Genomic DNA, 7,633 nt, shown 5'->3' on the forward strand with positions numbered 1-7,633 from the left:
GAAGCCTTCCATGATTCTCCCTATGTTACCCTTGTTTCCTCCAAAATAAGACTTAACTAGAAAATAATGAGGCTTGAAAACTAGAGATCAGTTTTGCAGTGTCATGGCTAGTGTCATGCAGAAGATTATACAGTACCTCACTACTCTTTTGCTAGTTGACTAACTGTAATGGCAGGTAAGGCAAGAACAGGCTGATCTGGGCTGGCATTTTTGATCTCCAGTTTTCAAGCCTGATTATTTTCTGGTTAGATCTTATTTTCTGAGAAACAGGATAGGGTTGACAGATTTAGCCTATATTCAAATATATCAGAAGCCTATTTGAATTTCAGATAAAAAATGAACAATTTTTAAAATATAACTATGTACTAAATATTATGCTCTGGAATTCAATTTTCTAAATCTGACAAGTCTAGCTTAGTTAAGAGCTTTTCAATATTAACCAAATTCAGGGTTTCATTGACCATATCAAATAATTCCCTATAAAAATATTTCTCACATTATTTGCCTTGTATACTTAGGAAATAGGTGACTTTGACTTTGTGAAACAATTAGTTAGAAAATGTACTTTGGGTAGTGTAAATTGGACTTTGACCCAAAATTCTATATTATTCTTTTGTGACGTGATTGTACTATATTTAGATCTTTATGCTCTGCAACTCCTGTATGTGGTAAAGGAATAACCTACTATTGCTAATTGATAAGCATTCAGTGTGACAGAGCAACATAATGAAAGAAGGGTTACTCATTTCTTTTTCCAAATAAAAAAAGGACTTATACCTGAATATTGTCCCTCATAATTAACAATAAATTAAAATATATGAAAACATAAATACATTATTAGGCATAGTTCATACTTATGTATGAAACATAAATACATTATTAGGCATCCTTGAAGACACCACCACAATTGCCACTCACTGAAAATAATACCTCTGATAACTCCTCTTACTTAATAAGAGATGTCCATTTTTAAAATATTAAAAACATATTACTGCATTACTTCACTGCCTATATATATATAATAAAAATTGCACTAATTTAGTGCAGTATAGATGTACTGATTATTTGTCACAGCTGACAATAAAATTATGAAAACATTCAAGTATAATCAGTGGTTATTAGCTATTTATTGATTTTATACTTTGCACACATTAATACAACACACTTAATTACATAGAAGAGAGAATTGTTTTTCTGTTGATATGCAGCATTACCTGAATTCATGTTCTATTTAAAAAAAACTAACTTCAATAATAAGTGTTGATCCAAATTAAATAGAGCATGCTTTCAATATGAGCTTTTGAGCAAGACTGTAAAATCTTAAATATGCTGCCCACTTGTACACCTTTATGGTGGCCTGTGGTTTTACTTCCTAGAACCACATATCTTTCAACATTAATCACACAGTATGCACAGTGTGTAATAAAATGTCTTATATATAGTAGGCAAGCAGTAGATATTTCTGGTATAAATGTTGTTTGCTTTTTTTTGCTTTTTTTGAGAGAGGGTCTCACTACACAGTTCACGTTGCCCTTGGACTCACTGTGTAGCCAAGGCTGGCTTTAGACTTGCAGTGATTCTGCTGCCTCTGCCTCTGGAGTGCTGGGATTAAAGGTATGCACCACCATGCCTGGCTCATCTGGTATAAATGTTGATCCTGAGCAAAATAGAAGAGAATTTTGTGATGGAAATGTATCCTCTAGATTTCTGGAAAAGATAATATCACCTCTGAGTGTAGTATCACTCAGAAAAGCTTTAAGGCAAACTAAATATTTTGAAAGGTAGCTTTTCATAAACAAAACTTTTTTTTTTTTTGTTTTTCTCCGGTACCGGGAACCGAGCTCACGACCTTGCGCTTGCCAGGCGAGCGCTTTTGCCGCTGAGCTAAATCCCCAGCCCCATAAACAAAACTTTCAAAAGAGAAGATTCTAAGCAATGAAGCAGCATACATAACATCTTTACAATGCAGGCCCAGAGAATACAGTTTGACTGCAGTACAGGTGACTTTTAGGAGAGCAGTGAGAAGAAAATGTGATGATTCACTGGGGCCTGGCTTCTGAGAAGACTGGAGAAAGCAGGGTGTGCAGGAGCCACGTCTGGTGATGCATGCCTGTAATCCCAGTACTTGGAAGGTTGAGGAAAGAGAATGAAGAGTTTGAGGCCAAACTGGGCTGTACAGAGGGGCCCTGTCTTTAAAGGCAGGGTGGGATGTGGTGAGGAAAAGGTACAAATTCCATTAGCATTACTACACTAGATAATCATTCTTCCTTTGGACCATAGGACCAAAGTAGTGCTTTGGTTTGGTATCTGGCTCAATATATTACATACTATAGAAATAAATGCATTTTAAGCCACATCATTCTGTTCAATGTAGATCATTATATATGGCCAGGGGCTTATTTTATTCTTAAAATGTAAGACATTATTCAATTTATCTTGAAGGTTTTCTCCAAACTGAGTTTTACTTCAATATTAATAAAGGCAAAACTAAAGTTGAGCTGCTCTATATACCACAATGCAACTTACTTTTTTTTCCAATATGAAGGTAAAATTATTTTCATAACCACTTTTAGGAAAGACATTGTATGTCCTCTAAATGTAAGCTAAGTAAAAATTCTGGATAATAATTAACTGCAATAGCACTTATCTTGTTGCATGCACTATTTTAAGCAGTTTATTAATGGTGGATTGCACACATTAACTCTTGCAATCACACAGAGCCCTTTGAGGAAGATACTATTATTTTTAATAGTGTTTTGAACTTCTAATTTTATTTATGTTAAGACAATGGATGCATCAGGAAATATTTACTTGGTAATGCAAATTATAAAGAAAAATCCAGGAATGGTTGTACACACCTCTAATCCCAGCACTGCGAGAGGCTGATACAGGAGGATTGCAAGTTTGAGATATCCTCCTAATTTTAAGGAGTTAGAGACATCCTGCCTCAAAATTTAATTATTAAAAGGAGGGGTTTGCTCAGTGCAAAGGCCCTGGTTTCAACTCCCAGAATTAAAAAAGGCAATATTGGGATTTAACAAATGGATTCTTATTTAAAGTCAAGTGAGACCTTTAAAATTTATAAACATTATTTTTCCTATAGACTAATTTATTACATAAAATACAATCTGTTCAATTATATTTTAACTCACTGTCTTATGTTAACGTCTGTGCTGAAATGTTCTTTAGTTAAGAAACTATGGTGAGGCACAAGTATGCGCCTGTAATCCCAGTTACTTTCGAGGGCGAGATAAGAGGATTGCAAGTTGGAGGATTGCTTGGGCAATTTAGCAAGATGAAACCAGTTCAAAAAACAAGTTATCTCCACAGATTCATATCTGCATATCTGAACATTCCTGACTTTTTCAACATTCTCTGTGAAATGAAGACCATAATGTTCAAAATAACATTCATAATAGCTCCAGCCTGGAAGTTATATCCATCAACAGTAGATTTGATACATTGTGGTTCAGTCACATCATGAAATACTCCTTCTCAGGTTCCTTCCAAGACTTGATTTAGTGCTAGAAGAATGAAATAAAGAACCAGGAACCAAGTGCTACAGTGTATTCCTAGAATCTGTAGAACATTATCTTATGTCCCCAATGGAGCTGAATGAGTTAATTTTGTATAAATTCAAGTTCTTTATATTGTGAAATTGAAGAATAAATTTATGGACATAAGGAGAAATTTAGGAAAGTGTTTAATGTAAATAATAACAGGAAGAATGCTCTCGGTGGATATCCAAGGGGGAATTCTGAATAGAAGTCCAGTGGATTTTCATTGTTTTTGCCTTACATACATTAGAGCTTGTTTTCAACTTGTAGCATTGTGGGTTTAGCATTCAAAAGAAATTAATTATTTAGCTGCTTCACAGGAAATGCAGTTAAAAGGAAACTAGTTATCAAGTGTTTCCAAGCTCATCCCAGAGGTTAGGGAGGAACTGGCAATTAGCTTATCTTCCTGGGAGGAAATGTTTTCACTTCCCTTCTTACTTTAGCTTTCTTCTTCTTGTACTAACCTTGTGTCCAAGGTTGGCTTACTTGCTTGAATTAGCTCTTAAGCGAGGTGGACTATTTTCTTTTATCTGCCCCTATCCTTAGGATGTTAAGATTGCCTTACACAAAATAACTAAACTAAACTAAACTAAACTAAACTAAACTAAACTAAACTAAACTACTACATTACCCGCTTCTGAAAAAGTGTCCCTAACTGCTGTTAGAGAAGAAGGGGAGAAGACCGAGTCTTGCTATTTTTGGTTGAGAGGGGTCAGTGTGGAAGAGAAGACAGTCAGCGTTCTTGAAAGTACTAATATAAGAAGTCTTCAATGGAGGTCAAGTTGAGTTTCAGCAGCTATGAATTCTCTTAAGATGGTCAATCTCGCGAACCTTGGTAAAAGAAGTTTTGCACATTGCTGGCTTCAACTTGTATGACCATTTGGAATTTGACAGTTTCTAGGAAGAAAAAACAATTTATTATTAAGGGAAAGAGCCTCGTCCAGACTATTTTTAGGGGACTGGAGTAAGGATTGCAACCAACTCGGTCTTAGACATATCTGTTCAAAGTTTACTATAAGCTTGATTTTTAAAAATGGTTTTAAGGTCTTTTTCTACCTTATGTGAATTATTTATCTAAAGACAACAAATTTTATGTAAGATTGTTCCAGTTCCCCCAGGTGCGGCTGTAAGAAGACAGAGGACTCCATGGTTTTGAAGGATTATTTTAGCTGAAGTATATAAAGGCTTTTGTATCCGTATAGCTGCAACAGTGGCTTTTTTAGCCTCTGAATCATAGCAGTGCTCGATTGCAGGCATAGCTGGAGACTACCACCAGGGGTCAGTGTAGTGATTGAAGGGCCCTTTTCATAACTAGCCTGTATTACTATTATTTTCCATGTTTCTTTTTGGTTATACTTTACTGTTGGGTATTTAAGGTCAAATTAAATTGAGACTTCTGTTAATTAAAATTAATCTCTCTCTTAAAATGCCTTTTAAGTACAATGTAGTATTTATAGGTACATTTTATAGGTTATTAATGCTTAATCTTTGATAATTAGAGTGACATTTTCTTTACTGCAGTCTGCTTAGGTACATTTAACAGCTATAATACAATTATAAGACAATCACATAACCATAAGACTGAAAAAGTATCTACATCACTTGGCTGTTTCTCTCATGCTGGACTTGCATACATATTTCATCACAAGTGGCTGGAATACAAAGAAAAGCCAGATGCTTAAGCCTGGAAAAGTTTACCATCATAAAAAACTTAGCTTGGTAGTAGTCATCAATATGATAAGATATTTTCCTAAGTTCTGCATCTTTGAAGTCCTGTACACTTAAGAACCACAAATGCATTTAATATACCATGAGGACAGTAATAACATCACAGCTATATAGAAATTGATATACGTGTATATCACGCAAAAAGTGTATACACACTTCATGAAAAACTATAATGTTTTTTCAACAGATGGTGTCATCCTTATATGGGGGACTCTAGAGGATGTCATTTTTCTCAGAAAATTCACTACATGGTTGGCCCTTAGAGAAGAAATTGAAAATGCATGTGCAGCGATCTCAATGACCAATGTTACCCAAGAAGCAGTTCACCATATTTATAAATGTCTAGAAACTAATGGCCACCACTTTGAGAACATCTTGTAATTGTAGAGGCCAAAGGTAACTGGTATTACTCTCATGATACCTCCGTAAATTTAGTATTAAAGTATTTGTACAAGTTTTTCTTTCCTTGAAGTATATATAGTCTCTCTCTCTCTTTCTCTCTGTCTCTCTTCCTCTCTCCCTCCCTCCCTCTAATGGCCTAATTTTTTTGAGTTCTTTATATATTCTAGATGTTAGTTTTTTGTCTGAGGAGTAGTTGGCAATTTTTTCCATTCTGCTTCACTCTATTGATTTATTTGGATGTGCAGAAGCTTTTTAATTGTTATGATCCCATTTGTTAATTCTTGGTATTAATTCTTGTGCAGCCAGTGTTCTGTTCAGAAAATATTTGCCTACACTTATGTCTCTAAGAATTTTACCTATTTTATCTCCCAACAGATTAAGTTTTTCTGTCTTAATATTTAGATCTTTGATACATTTTGATTTTATTTTACTTCATGGTGAGGGATATGGGTATAAGTTAAATCTTCAGCATATGGATAAGCAGTTTTCTCAGCACGATTTCTTCAAAGAGGCTATCTTTTCTCCAATGAAAGTATTTGGCCCCTTCATCAAAGATAAGGTAGCTGAGAGTGCCTGGGTTGATTTCTGCATCCTTTATTCTGTTCCATTGACCCACAAGTATGCATTGTTTTGCCCTTATCATGCTGTATATATCAGTATAGCTTTGTAGTATAATTTGAAGTCCAGGATTGTAATGTCATCTGCCTTGTCCTCGGTATTGAGAATTGCTTTTGCTATTCCAGGTCTCTTCGGGTTCCACAAGAATTGTTGGATCGCTTTCTCTAATTCTATGACGAGTACTATTAGTATTTTCATGGGAACTGTTGTAAACCTGTACAACAGTTTTGGAAGTATGGCCATTTTGACAATATTGGTTCAGCCTATCCAGAAGTAGGTGACAACTTTCCATTTTCTAATGTCCTCTTCAATATCCTTTTTCAAAGTGCTGCATTTTTTTTGTAAAGATCTTTAATTTCTTAGGTTAAATTAATTACTAAGTACTTAATTTTTCTTGATGTTATTGTGAGTGGTATTATTTTCTTAATTGCTTTCTTGTTTAGTTCATTATTATGGTGCAGGAATACTATTGATTTTTTGCATTCATTTTTAATCTGGCTACATTCCTGAATTTGGTTGTTAATTTTAGGTTGTTAATTTTTGGTTGTTAATTTTCTGCTAAGAGTCCTGTGGTGGAATTTTTGAGTCTTTTAAGTAGAGGATCATGTTATCTGCATATAATAATTTGACCTCTTCCTTTTGTAGCGACATCCTTTTTATTTCTTTCTCTTAACTGATTACTCTGGCTAATGTTTCAAGTACTATATCACAAATTGTGATAGTGGACATGCTTGTCTCATTTTCCATGCTTTAACTTCAGTCTACATTAGCCCCTGGATTTTTTTGTGCTATCAGTGCTGGCCCAGTTCATTGTTTCTCCCTGGAGCTCCCCACTCTGGGGGATTGTGTTGAGTCTGTGCAGACAGTTTCCATCCCAGGGAGTCAGGTGAATTTCCAGATTGCTTTGTTTTTTCCTCTGTATTGTGCCTCATTTCTTCACTTTCTCTCTTATTTCCTTCCCATTTACCAGAGAGCTACTTCTTTTTTTCTTTTCGTCAAGTTGTTATTTTACAAATGTCTGCATTCTAGGTCCCAGATGGGTTGTATTTTGTTGCTGTTCGCTACTCTGCCATTTTGATCTCCAGTTATATTTTCAATACTGTGCCTTTACTTGCTTTTTAAACACATTTCTTACAGAAGAAAAATAACAAAAACAAAATTCAATATTGTGTAGTGATTTCATCTTGCTGGGAGTATACATATCCTCATGTTTATATTTTCCCAACCAGAGAAAACTATCTATTTCTCTCCTACTCATAAAGAAGGGATATAATGTCTTTCTTTTTTCTCATTTTAGAGCTAGTTATTTTGCAAACAAAAACAAATTT

Source organism: Chinchilla lanigera, unplaced genomic scaffold, assembly GCF_000276665.1.
Source record: "Chinchilla lanigera isolate Chin_1 unplaced genomic scaffold, ChiLan1.0 scaffold00124, whole genome shotgun sequence".
NCBI classification, from domain to species: Eukaryota; Metazoa; Chordata; class Mammalia; order Rodentia; family Chinchillidae; genus Chinchilla; species Chinchilla lanigera.